Here is a 19,802-nt window from a genome sequence, read left to right as displayed (position 1 = left end):
CATATATATATATACACATATATATACATATATATATATATAGTGGTGCAGTGGTTAAGTGCTCAGCTGCTAACCGAAAGATTGGCAGTTAGAATCTACCAGCCACTCCTTGGAAACTCCTTAGGGCAGTTCTACTCTGTCCCATAGGGTGGCTATGAGTTGGAATCGACTCCACAGCAACTTTTTTGATATATATCTTGCCGCATTAAATGGCAAACGCTCCTTCCGCCTCACATACTGCAAAATTTTGGTCTCCTCCTTCTCTCTAGATAGTTACAAAAGTTTCTATATTCTTGTTGCTTTACTCTTCCCCATTAAAAGTAAGGTTAGCTTGTCCAATTCTGCAAAAGACTCCGAAATTCTTTTTACTAGAATTGTTTTAAACTTATAGATTAATTTGGGGGGAAATCACATATTTAGAATTTGAAACTTCCAATCAGTAATTATGCAATATCTCCCCAGATCTGCTTTTATGTCCTTCAGTAATATTTCATAATAGTCTCAATAAAGCTCTTTTGTTAAATTTATCTCTAAGTTCCTTATGGTTTTTGTTACTATTGTGATGGGAAACTTTAATTGATTACATGTTCTAATATTCTAATGGAGCATAGAAATGTTACTGATTTTTGAATGCTGACCTTTTTTCTAGCAATCTTGGCAAATTATCTTATAAGTTTTATTAGGCAGAGGTTAAAGTGCTCGGCTGCTAACCAAAAGGTAGGTGGTTCAAACCCACCAGCCGCTCCATAGGAAAAAGATGTGGCAGTCTGCTTCTGTAAAGATTTACAGCCTTAGAAACCCTATGGGGCAGTTTCACTCTGTCCTATAAGGTTGCTATGAGTCAGAATAGACTGGATAGCAGTGGGTTTGGTGTTTTGTTTTGTTTTAATTTCCATGGGTTTTCCCTGCAAACAATTGTCTCTTCTGAAAAACAAATTCCGTATTGTACCTTTATTTACAATATTTATACTTCTTAATTCTTTTCATCACTTATTGCATTCTTTCAGAAATCTCGTACAATGTTTACTAGCAATAAGGGAAGTCCTTATCTTCTTCTTGACACTGAAATACTTCCATCGTTTAACCATTAAGTTTTATGTTTGCTGTAGATTTTAATTTTCTTAAATATCTTTTCCTGTGTACTAGTTTGTTAGAAAATTTAGTATGAATGAGTGTTGCATTTTATTTTCAGTCCTTAGCAATATTTATCTTCTTTTTCAACCTGCTCAGGGCTCAAAAGTTAAGCACTAGGTTGTTTACTGAAAGGCTGGTGGTTTGAACCTGCCCAGCGGCTCCACAGAAGAAAGACCTGGCAATTTGCTCCTGTAAAGATTATGTCCTAGAAAACCATATGGGGCAGTTCTAGTCGTCACATGGGGTCGCTATGAGTCAGAATCGACTCGATGGTACACAACAACAGCATGTGTATTTGACTTTCTTCTTTTTGTATTTTATATATCATTGCTATGTGTTTGAATCAGACAGGATTGTCTAAATGTGAAATTATTATATCCTCTTGTCTAGGTTCATAATCATGTTTAAAAAAAAAAAAATTAAAGCCACTACAAAATCTCCCTGAGACATTATAAAGTGGCTTTGAGAAAACCTAAGCAAATTAATTACAGTATTGTTTAAAATCTTAGAGGTTACAATGGGCTGTTCTATTTTTATAGCGTCATGTTGTATTAGACATACGTTTGAATTTAGGTTATCTTTTGCTGGAGGTACAATTTTTATAGTTTTTTTATAACAAGAAAATAATTTATTGAGTTAGTGAAGATTTTTCACCTGCCAAAGTTTTTTTGTGTAAAGGTCCAGATAGTAAATATTTTCAGCTTTGAGAGTTATGTGGTTTCTGTCACAACTACTTAACTCTGCCATGGTAGCATAAGCATAGACAATATATAAACAGTTGAGCGTGGCTGTATTCCAATAAAACTTTATATATAAAAATAAGAAGCATGCCAGATTTAGTCCATAGGCAACTTTGCTGACTTCTGGTTTATAATAATTTTTAGAAGTAAGTTATAAAATAGATGTTCAAGAAAAATACTATTGTATAAAATATTAAGTTCACGAATAAATTATGAATTGTGCTTGATTTTTCATAATTGATTATGTTAAATAGAAAAATAAAATTAAAAATTTAATTAAAAATGTTTCACAAGTTGTCGATATCTCTTCTGAATATTTAACTCAAAATGAATAAAGCTCATGTTCAGAAAATTGGATGGATACATTTATTTTTACTTGTACAGTGCTGATGTTCAATAAATGTTAATTCATCTATATTGTATAACTAATTAACAATAGTAACAGTAATAATTTACAACTTACAGTATAATTTACAAATTATAGTTCTTTTGGATATACTTCTATTACAGCCCAGTGAAAAACAATAGTTCCCCTCTGTCTTCTAAATTATTTGAAGATCTATGTCCCTATTAGAGGTGATTCTGATAAGATCGTGTTGCAGCAAGCAGGAAGTGCCCTAAATTATAACTACAGAACATACACAGAATCTGCAATGTCAAAATGTCTCTATTGCTCTCAAAAATTAGTTAGCTTCCAAAAAGGGATATGAAAGATTTTATATAAGTAGTATGGAAAGTTATACACCAAGTATTGTTCTTTCCAGGATAATAAAAATCAGAAGGATCGGACATAAACAAAGATAGGAAATAGGCTGGGTGTCTTCATCCTCAGTCCTTGTAGCCTATCAAATGTCAGTTTCTCCCACCTCAAGTAGTGTGTGCTATATGGCCTCACATATCATCTCCCATCAAAATCTGCACACATCTAATTTTCTTCCATCTAATTTTTATGGTATTTGTAACTCCTCATAGGAATCTTAGAACTTTCAACTTAGCCTTTATTGTGCATTGAAAAAAAAGCTACATGGCATTCCAGGCAGCGGTGAATAGGTTGGAATAAGGGTGGTAGGGAGAAGGATATTTTGGTGATGGGAGAAAGGTCCTCTTGGGATCCCTGAAGTCACACCTTTCGGGGTGTTGCCTGTTCAGTTTATGAATGATGCCAGTTCTGGTAAAGAGGATGTACGTGTTAAATATCAGTATGTGGTTTGTGGACAAAGCCTGGAAAACAAACCAAAGCAAGGAATTTAAGAAGTCTCAATACACTCAGTCACTTAGCTCATGTAATTTAGATTTCAGTGTTGTAATGTTTTCTTTCTTCTAGGGAGGAACAGCATCAGGGCACACTGAGGCTCAAAGATTTACATTGCAAGAGGACACTCAACTTGTACTAAAGATCCATAGGAGCAGAGAGCTGACCCAAATGTAAACGCTGCATGGACTCTAATTTAAACTCATGTGAGACACTTTTGGTTTGCAGAATAATGCAGTGTAAAGGATTATCTAATGAGCCAGTTTTGGAATGTGCATCCTAAGACTGAATAAAGATTTGTCAAAAATCAGTGTAAGAAGCATAATGTTAAATTACTCCAATGATAAAGCCTATCTCTTTTGCTTCATGGGACAATATTTCTTGTAAAAGAAAGGATTCTCAGTACTAATACTGGAGAGGACTCCATTTGGAAGGCAAGACATGCATTGTTTCTCAATAAAAACGTGGCCTGCCTTCAGTCTGGGACTCTGTGAGGGAGAACACCTGCGCGGGAGACGTCTTCATTGAAAAGGTTCAATCATTGCGTTGCCTTCTCTGTTGACTAATATTTTGACAAATGAGAGGAATGACAAGGAGACGCCATGCAGTTGTTTTCAGAGGCCAAATGAAATGATTCACTTCAGGGCACTTGAAAATAAAAAACGAAAGTAGAAAATATAATTTAGGCATAGCACATTCCTGAACTAATTTAATTGCGTGTTTCTTTAAAGCAGACAACCACCTGGGAAGCAGTCTTAACAATGGCAACAGCAAATCAATTTTGGTGAGCAAACTAAGTTAAATATTAAGAACTAATAGTATACTGTCTTGGCAGCAGCTATAAGTTTATTTATTTCCTTTTCAGAGTGGTGCTAATAGTTTGAAACCGTAGTATGTTTCTATTATCTATCCTCACTGAAAATAGAATTATTGATTTCTACTAAAAAAGAGAGCATAAAATAAGTACGTATCTCTAAGGCTTATAGGAGTTATATAGTGTTTCTAGAAAAGATATTATTGAGAACCATTTTTGATTCTTTTTTTCTGGAAAAGCTTTCAACAATTAAAAAAGCTAAATAGAAACATCAAATAATAGAACGTGTATTTAAGTAGTTCTAATGTCAATTCAAAATAATTGGTTATTAAGGCAGGTGCATATAGTAATTAGGGATTAGTATAAAGGATCCCTTGATTCTAGTGAGTACTTCTACCTTTAGATATTTCCCAATTGCATGTTTAAAGACAAAAATATAATTGGATCAACTTTTTCCCAAGCCAACTAGTACAGTTTAGCTCCTGAAACTAAGGGTGTTTTATAGACATGCGGAAGAAAAGAAAGCCTAGGCAAACGGGGTTACAGTCTTTGAAATCAAAAGTAGCTACTTGTTATAAGGCTTGAGAAGATGTTTACATGTTGACTTTAAAGTCAACTAAATTTTTTTCCTCTAAAAAGAAAATAAACAGTATTCTTTGGTGTTATTAAACTATGCATATACAGCTGTATGCATGTAATTTCTTCATCACTATCCACTGAGGATAGCCCAGTCTAACAAGAAACGTGTGCCCTGTGTTGTAACTCTGGACAGTAAGCTCCTGGTCGCAAGGATCAAAAAGTCTCGTGTTACAATAGAACTTAAACTGGGGGAAGATGACGTGGTGGTATGAGATCTTATCAGGTTTCTTTACGTTTTGTCTGAAACTGGGAATATTTTAAGAAAATGCAGTGGAGAGAAAAGCATATCATACAAATTTATTAAAAAGAGTTCAAAATAATTTGTTATATTGCTTCAGTGAGTACATACTAATTATCAACTAATTAATGATTTGCTAGAATCTAGGATTTTGGTAATATTAGCTCTGCTCTAAAACAAATATCAAATGGCTGCAAAGAAATTCTCATAACACATATTAAAAAATAAAAAAGGATACTGTACATTCTTCTCAGTGGTGAAAACACAATAATTCAAAATTGGCTCTGTATCATGGGAACAGTTCAGTTGTTAGAGAGCCTGAATATGTATTTCCTAATAATATGGATTAGGGCTAACACAGAGTCAAATCACTCTTGACTAAAGGAGCATGACATTTTCTTCTTAAAACAAAGGTGGAGATGGATTAAATTAAGATTTTTTCAGTGGAAAAGATCAATTTTCCATTTTCATTACAATTTGTGGCATGAGAGTGAGATATGGTGCTTTAGCTCCCTGAAGACAATGAATCAGATTGATGTCCTAGTCAACACTTTTCTGACCATTTGATGACAGGCGTTTTTTGAGATCCTGTGGCCATTCCACTCCTCTGTAGCCACAATACATTACAGTTTGCCATTTTCAAATCTGCTCTTGGGTATTATTTCAGCGGCATTAGCATTAAAATACATTTGTTCAGGATAAATGAATTCAGCCTAAGAAAGATGAAAAATAAAACAAAAGAAAACCTTCTAGTCTTTGAATATGCCCCTCTTTGGATTTAAGACGAGCTGACATCAGTTTTCCCCATTAGTTGCTCGAAGCAAATTGGTCAAACAGTATTTGACTAACAAGAGATGACAAGTCCTCTTTTAATGAATCTGATTATGTTCTCACTGGCTATGAGCATGTCTTGTGTTATTGGTCTACAGATTACATGTGTGAGGTATAATCACCTGACATGGAGTGCACACATTTCCTCTGTCTCTGATTAACCTTCATTTCTCTTCTGAAGACATTTTCATACATCTCAATGTGCCTAATCAGGCCAACAAAGAATCTGCTGAATGGTGAATGGTTAATTATTACATAAACCAGATGTGTCAGATAGTAACATAATCAAACACGAGTTTAGAGGCTATGTATTTTCAAGATGGCAGAAAAAACCAATTTGGCATAAATAGACTTGATTGAACCTAATTATTTTCTCCTAAACCCTGACTGACCTTAAATTATCCAATTCAACTTCTGATCTTTCTGGGATACTTTAGTTTATTGCTTTTTATATCAAGAAAAATAGCAAATTCCTTAGATTAACCTAGAAACTGAGAATTTCCAGCATCGAGGAGCATAATCTTGAACTTTTAAGAAAAATATTGAAATGTACTAATAATAAAACTCACTAATCTGGGACAGGCTGATAACTCTAACGTCAAGGAAACCCATGTAAAAATGATGTGATTCTAAGTAGAACCATCACCACATACTTATCCAATACTGTATCCCTGAAAAAATGTACTTCCAAATAAGATTTTCATGTGAATGATTTTTACCATTTTAAAATGACTTTCTGAAAGGTCTATGAATGCATAGGAGACAACAAGTTAGGTATCAGGAGAAACAGAAAGGAGACAGGTGATGGAATATTATCAGAGCATCTTAGAATTGCAAGGGACATTATAAGTCATCTAAAGTTTTTTTTTTTTCCTCCAAACCTCAATCATTTAAATACCGCTCTCACATTTTTTTGCATCATTCCTGTAGCCTTCTTTATTAGTCTCTTATTGCTGCTATAATGAATCACCATAAATTTGGTGGCTTAAACAATACAAATTTATTATTTTACACTTCTATAACTTAAAAGTTGGATGTGGGTCTCATGGGCTAAAATCAAGGTGTTGGCAGGGTTGTGTTACATTTTGGAGGCTCTGTTTCCTTGCCTTTTCCAGCTTCTGGAGGCTCATGGTCCTGTTCTTCCATCTTCAAAGCCAGCAACACGCATCTCTCTGACCCTTATTCTCTCTACATTGCTTTCTGACCACAGCTGGGAAAAGTTCTTGACTTTAAGGACTTACGTGATTAGATTATACCACAGGAATAATCCAGGATAATTTCCCTATCTCGAGATCTTTAACCTTTATCCCATCTGCAAAGTCACTTTTGCCGTGCAAGGTGAAGTATACACAGGTTCTGAGGATTAGGTTGCGGACATTTTTGGGGCCATTTTTCTGCCTACCACACTTTCTAATATAAATTAGTTAATGTTATTATTTAAGTTGACTTGTTTATTTGTTTAGATTTATTTATTTTTTAAAATTTACATCATTACTATAAACTGAAAACAAAGATCAGAATAATTTCAGTGAAAGTATTAGATCTAGTTAAGTGGATATTTTTGCCTTCTGAAGGCTCAATTCTGCTTTCTTGTTAGGTGGGTTAGCATGTTCAAGTAACATGTGAGTACTAATCTGAGACTTTCTCCTAGGCAGTACTGAAAGGATTAAAACTGCAATTGAGAAGGAAATCAAAAAGTCTCATTAGGCCTGTCAGTGACTTTGAATGCTGTATCCATGTAGTATCAACAAGTCCTTTCATGAGCCACTGATGGCCATCAAATCTATGACCATTTCGAAGAAACTAGGAGATAATGCTCAAGTCCTCACTGGTGCAGAAGGCCCCTTGGTAAATCCCTTGTTCTATACCTATTCTATCTTATGCTTGGTCAGTTTCTAGAGGTTAGGTGACTGCTGATTGACTAGGCAGCTCATTGATTAATCAGTTCTTGCATGTATAAGCACACTACTTATGGTTATTTATTTGAGGATAAATCATTCTCTTGGGGATGTCTACCTGTTTGCCCTAGTTCTGCAGTCTGTGGCAATGCAGAGCAAGTCGAATTACCCAACAGAGTGGACTGAGAAGACCACAGAATTTGAATCAGATGACCTGGGTTCAAATTGCAGCTCTTCTACTAACCGGTGAAGTATTTTGGATCAAATCTATGTTTTTCTTCAGGCTGAAGAATGAAGAATAGCATAATAATATTGATACCAACTACCCAAGACTTTTGTAAAGATAAATGTGCTAATGATGTGAAGTCTTCTTTTAAACCATAAATGTGGTGATTATATAACAATTGTCCAAATGAGGACATTTTAAAAGTGAAAGTGATTGTTACTATTAATTGCGCTCAGCTGCTAACTGAAAGATTGGAGATCTGAGTCCATCCAGAGCTGCCTCGAAAGAAAGCCTTGGTGATCTACTTCCAGAAAATCAGCCACTGAAAACCCTATGGAGCACAGTTCTACTCTGACACACATGGGGTTGCCATGAGTCACAACTGATGGTACTAATAGTGTTGGAAAAACTGGCATAAATTGGGACTGCCCCAGCAAACCAAGATGCAGAGTCATACTGAACACAGGGAACTTCATTAATTTCAGTCATTACTTCCTATTTTTTGTGTGGTAGCACTTCTAAATTTGAAGTCAGTGATCATATCTCCTCTTTGTTTTGTTTATTTTTAGCCTAAATAAATCCATTTCTTTCAAACATTTCCAATATGATATTGTTTCTCAGACTGCTTTCTCTGATCATCCTCATCTAGGAGAGCTGTAGTTTTTCAGAGTTTTGTTTTTGAGAGTTTGAGAGTCAGCAGAGTGTGGAGCGCTTTAGTTCAGATTTTGGCTCTGTCATTTACTAGTGTGGGCAAATTATTTAATCTCTGTGTATCTCAGCTTTCTCATCTACCTCCCTCATGTGTTTGTAATGGGGATTAAATGCACTAATATCTCTAAAGCACTTAGATTTCTAACTGGCACATATAGACACAATGTAAATGTTTGAAATAGAAAAAAATAAAGGAGGTTACCAGAGCTGACTGCAACATTTCAAAACAACCAACTATAATATTTTGTGAGTGCCTATGCTAGACATTGGAGACAATGAAGTAAACAAGAAAGATACAGTTCTTGCCCTCAGGGAGCTTACAGACCAGCAGAGAGAACAGATGTTAAGCACGAAGTTGCAGAAATTAATGAATTGCAAGCACGATTAGCGCTGTGAAGGACAGAAGCAAGATGCAGTGGGAGTGTTTCACCTTGTGTGGGGGCCAATTTTATCTGACCAGTGTAGACTACAGTGGGACAATGATCTCTCCTGTGCTGACACCAGAAGCACATTAATGAACATAAAAATGCATTTGCTTTTAAGCAGCTGTGACACACAGTGAGCCCGTGTTGAGCTTGTGGCTATTAACACTCACAGGTCTTTCTTCGTATGAGGTTTTGTCAAAATGGACCCCCCAGCTCTGGAACTCTTTAACTGATTTTTTTAAACCGCCCAAATGGACGTTTCAAATTTATTTTTAATAAAGTTTATCTTGATGTCTTTGGTCCTTGGTCTGGTTTGTCAAAATAATTTTTAACCTTGATTATTTTATATACCACATTAACTATTCTTTTCAGATATGTCATCTTTAAGTTTGATGGCATAGTTTCTATGTCTTTATTGAGGGCATTAGTGTCTTAGTTGCCTAATGCTACCATAACAAAAAAGACCACCCGGCTTTATAGAACAGGAATTTATTTTCTCATGGTTCTGGAGGCTAAAAGTCCAAATCAGGGCATTGGCTCTAAGGGAGGGCCCTTCATTGTCAGTAGCCCTGGGAGTTCCTTGGCATTCCTTGGCTTCTCGCTTTCCCCTGTATGTGTGTCTTTGTGTCTATCTGCTCTTCTTGTAAGACACCACTCAGCCGTGATTAGGTTTCGGATCCACCCTAACCTGGTATGGGAGCCCTGGTGGTGCAGTGGTTAAGAGCTACCGCTGCTAACCAAAAGGTCAGCAGTTTGAATCCACCAGCTGCTCCTTGGAAACTCCATTGGGCAGTTCTACTCTGTCCTATAGGGTCGCTATGAGTTGGAATCTACTGGATGGCATTTTTTTTTTTTTTAATTTGGTATGACATAAAAAAGAAAACGCCTGTTTCCAAACAGGGTCACATTCACAGGTCTAGCGGTTAGGACTTCAACATAACTTTTCAGGGGCACATTTCAATGCATAAAAATTAGTAAGGGTTCTAACTTCTAGAAATTTTATTTTAATTATAGTAACATTTTATTTTTATCTCAAAAGTAATTATACTTATTCTAGAAAAAATAAAGCTTTAAAAAGAAAATGAAAATCTCTGTCACACCCCAGTAACATTAACACTATCAACATTTTATGGAATATTATTCCAGTCTTTTCCAGTTTGGGGAAAATATACTTATGGAACCAGAATCATGTGGCATGTATATTTTTGAAACTATGGAGCAGAAACACATACCCATGGTATTAAATTTTCTTCCACAACAATTTTTAAACGTTGCATAATTTTTCCCATCCATATTTTACTTAATAAACTCCCTACTTGTGGTTTGTATTATTTCCATTTCTTGCTGTTGTAAAATAAAGTTGTGATAACTATCCTTGTAGATAAAGCTCTAACTACATCCGTGGCCAAGGATTTTTGCATCTTACTGAAAGAGAGATTTTCCCCGTGTTGTGAAATAATGACTTCTTGAGTGGTTTTCTCAAATGTCATTTTCTGTTCCTTAATCATCTGATTTAAATTAATTACACCCCCCCTCAATAACTCCTTGTCACCTTTCTCTGCCTTGTTTTCCCCAGAACAGTTATCAAAATTGTTGCTGTTGCGTGCCATCCAGTCGATTCCAACTCATAGCGACCCTATAGGACAGAGTAGAACTGTCCCGTAGGGTTTCCAAGGAGTGGCTGGTGAATTTGAACTGCCAATCTTTTGGTTAGCACCACCAGGGTTATCACAATAAAATACATTATCTCATTTTTTTATGTATTTGTTTACGGCCTATCTCCCCCACACTAGAATGTCAGCTTCATAAACCAAAAAGAAGAAAACAAAAACCCTATCGTCATTGAGTTTATTCCGACTCATGGCGATCCTATGGATTACAGAATAGAACTGCTCCATAGGGTTTTCTAGGCTGTAATCTTTATAGAATCAGATCATGAAGTCTTTCTTCTGTGGCACTGCTGGGTGGGTTCGAACTGCCAACCTTTATGTTAGTAATAGAGCACAAAGCATTTGTGCCACCCAGGGGACTTGTCAGCTTCATAAAGGATGGCTTTTCGTCTGTTTTGTTCACTGCTATAGTCCCAGCACCTAGAACAGTACCCAAAACCTTGTAGTAGGTGTTCATAGATGTCTGCTGTTGTAGGGGAAAAACATCACAAAGTCCAGTGAAGCAAAAAGAAAGTTTTATTCGGCATATATTCAAAAGTGCTGCTAGAGCCATGTCTGCCTGAGTCCAAGGAATATTACAGAATAGGAAAGAATGGGAAAATGGACGAGCATGCTGTCACAGCCATGTCTGCCCAAATCCAAAGAATATTACGGAATAGGCAAGAGTGGGAAAACGGACAAGCACGCTGCCACAGTCATGTCTGCCCGAGTCCAAGGAAATATCACAGAACAGACAAAAGTGGGAAGTGGACAAGCATGCTGCCACAGCCATGTCTGCCTGAGTCCAAAGAACAGTTACAGAGCCATCAGAATATATTAACATTACAAATGGGCAAAACCACTGAAAGCTTAGCCTTTTCAGATTGGCTGGAAACTGCGATCCTACGTTTTGAATTGTTAAATTCATTGGTACAGGTTTCAGTAACGAGAGTCAGGAGGGTCTTCATTGGTCCAACAAATTTCTATTCACTAAATGCTAATAGAAAAAGATAAGAGTGGAAAGTCTTTTGTGTTCTGACTGGCTTTATGTGAAAGTTTCCCTAAAAGATCTTTTCCAAGATTATTTTAGCTATTGTCTTTATACCTCAGGGCCCAGCTGATGTGTCCTTGTGAGTCCTTGTGAGCCCAGCTCCAGCTGGGTCACATTCTGTATGCTCAAGGAGAGGGAATAAATGATTCTAATATTAATTTCCTGAATCACTGATGAAAAAATACAAAAAGATCTAGTTTCTTGGGGATGCAGAAACTGCCAGAGCAACTCCATGTACCCTAGTTCTCCCCTGACAGATGACAGAATTTCTGGCTTCAATGCTGATAATCTGTGCTCATTTATTTCCCTATTTGGCAAGCGTGTTCTCTTTTACCTCTCTGGGTCCCAAGAGGGCTTAGGCGACATTAAAGCTTGCCTATGTTACCCATGCAATATATTATCTTAGTCTTTCCAAAAACCATACTGGCACGTTTTGCTAATTAAACCATTGAGGACAAAGGGGCTCAGGGATATTGAGTAATTTGCCTGAGGTCACCTAGTCAGTGATAAAATGTTCTTAATAAACTATAGCACACTGCCTCTCACTAAGTAGCTGAGTAACTCTGGGTAAGCTATTTAATCTCTGATTCTGTTTCCTCTTTTATACAATTAAGGGGTTAGCTCTGATTTCTGAACCTGACACTTTATAATTATTTTGAGACCTACATACATGGCTCATGTATCTCTCAAAGAATTATTAATTATATTCTTATGCAGGGACTTTTTCCTTTTCACTAATACCTCTATTAAACAAAAAATGAATTTTTGCAGGACTCTTTTATTCTTAGAATTCTAAAAACCATAGACAAAATAATCAGCCACATATTGCATTCTACCATGTCAAATTAGGCGATTACAGTGTAAAAATATCTTAAGATACTAACTAGATATTACCAAAAGCATTGTAACTTATACTGTTTTTCTAGTCATTATGATTAAATTAATTTTTTAAAAAATAATTTCTTTATTTTATGAAAATAGAACCCAGTTATTTCTATAGGATAACCATAATCAGTGAGTACTTAATATGTGTCTAAGTGGCTCTAACCCCTTAGATGTATTAATAATTTTATCTCCTCAACAACTCTGTGAAGTATGTACTATTAGTATTCCCATTTTATAGATGAGGTAACTGAAATACAGAAAGGTTTAAGGAACTTGTACAAAACCATATAGAATAAGTGGCAAAATCAGGATTTGCACCCAAACTGTATAATTTCAAAGCCAATACACCTAATGTCAACATTATATTATCCAGTACATAGAGACTGGGTGTGGGTATAGTATAGATTATAGACGGGGGAAAAAAAAGTAAATTAGTTCTATGACATCAGAGAAAAAATTATAACATGTTTTAGAATCCAGTTATATAAAATGGTGTTGTAATAGTATATTAGTTTCTTAAGGTTGCCGTAACAAAGCACCACAAATTGGGTGATTTATAAGAAAATTATTGTCTCACAGTTCTGGAGAATAGGAGTCTGAAATCAGGGTATCAGCTGTGTTGCCTCCTTCTGAGGGCTCTGAGCGAGAATCTGTTTCCGTGTCTCTCTCTGAGCTTCTGGTGATGGCTGTTGATCCTTGGTGTCTCTTGGCTTGTAGATGACTCCAATCTCTGCCTCTGTCTTCACATGACTGTCTTCCTTCTGTGTGTCTCTCTGTGTCTCTTCTACTCTTTTATAAGGACACCGCTCATATTGAATTAGGACTTACCATACTTCAGTATGACCACTTTAAGTTAATTGATAACATCTTCAAAGACCCTATTTCCAGATAAGCTCACATTCTTAGATATTGGGGGTTAAGATTGCAACATATCTTTTTAGGGGACACAATTTAATCCACAACAAATAGCACACACTGCTTTGCAGAATTATACAATGACACTATTCTTTCAGACAATTCCTCATCTTTTTGACTTTGAATTCCAATGATTTTACCAATCTTACTTACTGAGATATATAAAATGCATTCTCTTTTTTCTTTACATCCAAACCTATTGCCGTTAAGTCAAAGGCAGTGAATTACATCAATTCTAAATTGTTTCACACCTATAATTTGTGATCCCATTCCTGTTTTTGGCATGTTGGTAGTCTATTTTTAGTGCATTAATTCTGAATTATCAAATTTAAAAGAATATTCTTTGACTTAATTTTCCACTCTGCATCCCTGATGAAGATTAGCAATTGCCGGTCAAACAAAATTTAGGATATTATTGTTATCCAGGCTGTTACTAAAAATGAAATCTGCCTAGAGGAAACAAAAAATAAGAACAAAAGCATCTACATAGCTTTCCTGTACTTGATAAATATTCCTTCAAACACATCCTACAAAGTGAAGAAGACCTGGCCTTTGCCTTCAATGAGCTCTCAGTGTTAATCCCCAAGCACCATCTTTCCTCATAGCCTAATTATAAAAGTGTTGTTGCTGTTGTTATCCAAGAATGAGGGTTATGACTCCAGAGCTTAGTTCATTTTCAGTGCCTGTAAGAGAAGAGGAACAGCCAACCAACCAAAACCAGTTGCCATCCAGTTGATTCCTATTCATGGTGATCCCACATATATCAGATTAGAACTGTGCTCCATAGGGTTTTCAAGACTGTGACCTTTGGGAAGCAAATAATTAGGCCTTTCTTCTGAGGCACCTCTGGGTGGATTCAAACCTCCAACTTTTCAGTTAGCAGCTGTGCAAGTTAACCGTATGCACCACCCAACGGCTCCAAGGAGAGCAGCAAAAGCAAAGAATTCTTATGCTCCAGAACGCAAACTTGTTCTGAGTTTATAGATTGACACACTCATCGTATGACTCACCAAATAGTATCAAGTGTATCAAAGTAAAAAGTTAAATATATTATCATTGATTTCTTAAAACAACAATTTTATAACCATGACCCTATAGTTATGACATTAGTCATGTCAAAACTCAGATGTGACTTTTTAGCTGTGGAATGAAAACTCTTGATGTTGAATCCCTGCAAGTCTAGATGCATGAAATGCACACCGATTCAATGTGTTAATTGTTATTAATATGCATACATCTAAGCAGCAAAGTTGTTAAAATGTGTTTAAATCATATAGTCATTTAATATCTTCAAGGAATTGTTATTTTGCCATTATGTATGTCATATACCCTAGCAAGACTTTCTACGTCTGAGTCCTGCTGAAACAAATCGCGTTTTATTCATTATTTTACTATTTTTAAAGGAAGTGTGTTTTATACATAGATGACTTATATAAGCAAAATGTATCACAAATTAGAATGATGCTTTTAGACAAGTTAACTGCTGTCGCTTGTATTGTGGAGTTTTGATACAGTTTCCACTTTGGCAAGCAAAACTTGATAAAACTCAATATTGGCGCAGACTGTCAGGTCAAAAATGAACTTCTAATATGACAACTGAAGTGAACTGCTACAAAACCTGGCTGTCAAAATGGGAGTTATGATTTTGTAATGTAAATACAGCTTAAAAGTACAAGTTTTTGAGGCACCCATCTGTCAAGAGACAGGACATGTTACGTCCTATGGCACTCCAATACCTCAGCTCACTCTTAAGTGCAGGAGCCAGAAAAGCTGGTGCTAAAAACCTCAAAAGGAAGAGAGATGGTGTAATTTTTCCTTCTCGATTTTACTGTTTTATGTTTTCCATATTTTTTATGGTGTCCATCTATTATTTTTATATTAGAAAAGCCTTTTTAAATGTAAACTACAAGATTCTGTTCTAAATACGACTATATATGTAAGAGAAAAAAGAAAAAGAGAATCTTTTAGAAAAATTCTTTGAAGAAGCATTTCTTTAAATTCTTACTTATTTACTCCTTCCACATAAAAAGATAATTTTAGCACCATCCCTGGTGTGGCATTGAACTAGGCACTGGGGGTCAATGACTTCAAAATAGATGTATGTAGGTTACCAAAGTGGGCTGTGTCAGGAAAGGTTCTGAAAGAAATATGATGGTTAACATCTGTAGACTCAAAATAGGCAGGCATGATAAATCTCCAACATTTATTACATAGTATATAACATAAAATGTGTAACTGGAGAATCAACTTTTACAAATCCCAAATTTTCACATCTAAGCAAATGACGATAACAATTTGCTACTGTCAATTGAACATCTATTGTGTAATCAGCATAAATATAGATACTTAACATATGTTGCCTAATTGAATAACACAAATGCAAAAACAATTGCCAGGGGACAGGATAATTAATCCAGGGAGCATTCATTAACGAGATTTCTAAGGAAGAGAAAAGTTTTTGAAAATGAAAGGAGCCAGCATGAACTACATATCACACCAGTTGCCAACGGTGTTTGAGGAGGAGTCCAGAATTTCTCCATGAACTTTAGTCCATGACAACAAGCACATTCACTACTTTTCCCCCATCTATTTAAGGCACCATTTTTAAAGTTGACAACCTCCTGCAGGGATGTTCTGAAAGACAGAGACATCTTGTCAGAATTATAAACGTCCTTGGTGGATGAGGCAGAGACGGTTGACTGTGTAGGACGTTCCTGACAAGTCCTCAGGATTTGAAGTGTTAACCATCTTTTTGACTAGTTTTTTCTTTTTTTTTTTTTTTAATGGGGGGAGATGTTTGAAAAACACTGAAGAAAGGGTATGCACACAATTTAGCATATAGTAGGTGTTCAATGCACATTTGTTTATTTCATCTGCTCGCCCGGAACCTCATCACTGCCGACTACTCCTAAGTTAAGGGTGAATTGCTGACTTCAATGCCTCCTGGAGGAGGCAAGTCAGAACACTCAGTCATTGGAGGACTAGTCTGTGCCTCCTCCTCTCCTGCCTCTAACATGAGCCATGTATGTGAGTATACATACATATATACGTATGTCTGTACCTATGTATATATGTATGTTTGTGTGTGTATGAGTATGTTTGTATTTTGCCAGTTCCTTACTCTTCTTCTGGAAACCATAGCCCCTCCTTCCCCAAACTTAATTAGTTACTACTGATTTAGCTTTAGAAAGTATAGGAACATGTGAACCTACCCCCTCGTCACAGTGGTTAGGTTCCAGGGGTATATCCCTCTAAATATTTTATGACTACCTTGAATGTGTAGTAGGCATTACAACCTAACCCAGCATAACCAAACTATAACTCCTGTCACTCCTTTAACCCAGCCCACCTCCTAAACACTGCCCCGTTTCTCCTCTGGCATTTTCCATCTTAGTGAATGGTATCACTACCCACCAGTTGCTTAAGCTCTAACCTAGGAATTTTCTTTCTCCCTTACTCTCTTACATCTATCCATTATCAAGTCCTTTTGGCCCTGTCTCCAAAATATTTTTCAAATTCACCTACTGTTCTCAGTCTCCACTGCTATTACCATAGTCTAAGCCACCAACATCTTTCACCTAAATCCTAGAGCTAAAACCTAAAAACCTAAAGCAAGAGCTTTATAATTGGTATTCCAGTTTTACTCTTTCTCCCTGTTCTATCACCTACAATTGCTTTCTAGTCCACTTAGGATACAATTGATTTTAAAAGGCCTCATAAGATTGTACATTTTCTCACTCTCTCTGTTCAGTCTTCTATCACCCTTCTCTTCCCTTTCTACCCTAACTTTGCTGAACTTCTTTTTTGCATGAACATGCCAAATGTATCTCCTCTCTAAAGCCATAGCATTTGCTATTTCTTCTGCCTAAAATTGTCTGTCCCTTGATGTTATCAGGAGCTAATTCTGGGTCATTCAGCGCTCAGTTCAAACAACATCTCCTTGGTGCCACCCACCAATTTTGCCCTCCTTCATTCACACAATCTCTTCATCACCTTTCTGTTGTATTTCTTTTCACTCAGCACTTACTGCCTCTTTCCTCCAACTAGAATGAGAGCTCCCTGAGATTATAGATTTGCCTGTCTAGTTCATCACATGTACCTGCACACTTCTTTCTCTCTCTCTCACCTTCACACATGTGTTACTCTGTGCCTGGACTATTCTTCTCTAACTTTCCTTTGGGGAAACTTTTCTGACACCCCAAACCTAGGGTCTGTGCACCCGCTATGATATATCATAACTCTCTATATTTATCCGCAATGTGGCACTGACAACCAGTATTGCATCTCCTTATTTAGTTGCCTTCACTGTTGTCATTTTTCTTGTTTACTAGTCAGTTCATGGAAACCCTGGTGGCATAGTGGTTAAGAGCTACACCTGCCAACCAAAAGGTTGGCAGTCCGAATCCACCAGGCACTCCTTGGAAACTCTGTGGGGCAGTTCTACTCTGTCCTATAGAGTCGCTATGAGTCAGAATTGACTCGATGGCAATGAGTTTGGTTTGGTTTCTTTTTGTTAGTCCATTCATAGTGCCCAGCACGTAAATTAATGGTGATTGAATGAATGAATGAATAAACCTATTTTGCTGGCAACCAAAGCAGGACTAGGAATGGAATAATAATCTGCTCCACAAAAATCTGCTTTCTATTGATTCTATTCTGAATTTTTGAACTGATATATTGGAATTGTTTACCTTAGGCTTAGGCGAGACTTGCAGTTGTATTTTTCAAGATTTTTTTTTTCCCTGATGACTGTCTTATTTTTCTTCCCATGTTCTTTCTTTACACTTATAAGGCCTTATTTTTTTCTGGGCGATTTCACCCCTAGTATGAGATTCTTGAAGTTTCTACCTATTAGTGCCATTTGGTTTGCCACTTTGTCGAGTATTGGCAGCGTGCCAAGCCACTAGGCATCTTGTTTAAAACAGCTTCTTGCTGACAATAAAAAATAAATCCACACCCATCAAGGTCATTTTCTGTTTAGTATATTTCATGGAGCAAAAATCTTAAAACCTTAAAAATATCAGAATGGCTATGCTACCCCCTGATGTTCTTGTTTTCGAAACTCCCTCATACTTAAGGAAACAATCAAAACATCCAGGTTTCTTCAAGTTCATTTAATAACCGAAGGAAAAAATAGACTGCTCAATTTACGTCCTGTGCATTTGTTCCCAAGGGAAGAGGAGATTTCAATTGACCGTGACCGTGATCCATTATTGCACTCTCACGCGGCAGATCTTGATGTGTCTGTGTTCTGCTGGACTTGGTGTGATGATTTTTACCCCCACTTTCACTCCACAGATCTTATAGCTGTAATGACACTAAATGACAGCACTTTGCTGGTAACTTCCTCCATGCAATTTGTACCATTACCGAATTTGCAATATCACATGAATATTGTCAACGATTCTTATAAAATTGGATTCTTGAAAGCAGCATAGAAAGAGGAAAGTGGAAAACCTTTTAAGAGTAGGGATTTGGAAGAAGACATCTATAAATTGAAATGAGTTGTCAAATACTGATTGTTTTATATAGTACCCTATCATATGAAATTGGCCTGCTTCCCATGGGGTGGTGATGGAGAAGATAGATGGTGGGGCAGAAATATTAAACCTGGATTCTCAGCATGTTGGGGAATGCTGAAGTAAGTAGTAAATGTTATCCTCAGAATTAGAGTAGTTGTAAGGACATGGGACCTGCTTACTATTTTTTATTCAGTTTAGGCCTTAGAATAGGGGAGGGATGGTAAAATTCCTTCACTCAATTATCTCTAATATTCCTCAAACCAAGCTGGTAGTCACATTTGGAACACAACATGAGACTCTTTCATTCAAATCCTGAAAGTAGAGTTGTTCATTTCAAAAACAGTATGGAAGCTATTCAGTGAAACCAAATTTATTTGTGGTTTAGAAATGAATCTTAAAGAGTCCAAATCAAAACTAATCTCAAAAGTGATCAGTAGAAGCTATGTGCTCTTCCACAATACAAGTAATCTAAAAAGATGTGAAATGCAGAATATATCATTTAATGGCATCAGCGTTGAAGATTATAGATTTTAATCAGATGCTGTCTTAATTATAGCCAGTCTCCAATTTACAAACAGGCGGTATATAAAAATATTACTAGGGAAACAGATATTTGTAAGCAAGAATGATTTTTTTCCCCAAAAAGAACTTTTCAAATGATAAGTTTTTACTGACTTGGTCACAAAACCTTGTAAAATTCATAACGTAACTGAAGAGTATACAAATGAGGTGTCCAATATTAGATCATAGGTGCAAGGAGTATTTATTTTTCTTTTCTTTTTTTTTTTTATTGTTGTACTTTAAGTGAAAGTTTACAATTCAAGTTAGTCTCTCATACAAAAATTTATACATACATTGTTATGTGACCCTAA

This window comes from Trichechus manatus, unplaced genomic scaffold, assembly GCF_000243295.1.
Source record: "Trichechus manatus latirostris isolate Lorelei unplaced genomic scaffold, TriManLat1.0 scaffold00193, whole genome shotgun sequence".
Taxonomy (NCBI): Eukaryota; Metazoa; Chordata; class Mammalia; order Sirenia; family Trichechidae; genus Trichechus; species Trichechus manatus.
Note: the sequence above shows the minus strand (reverse complement) of the source record.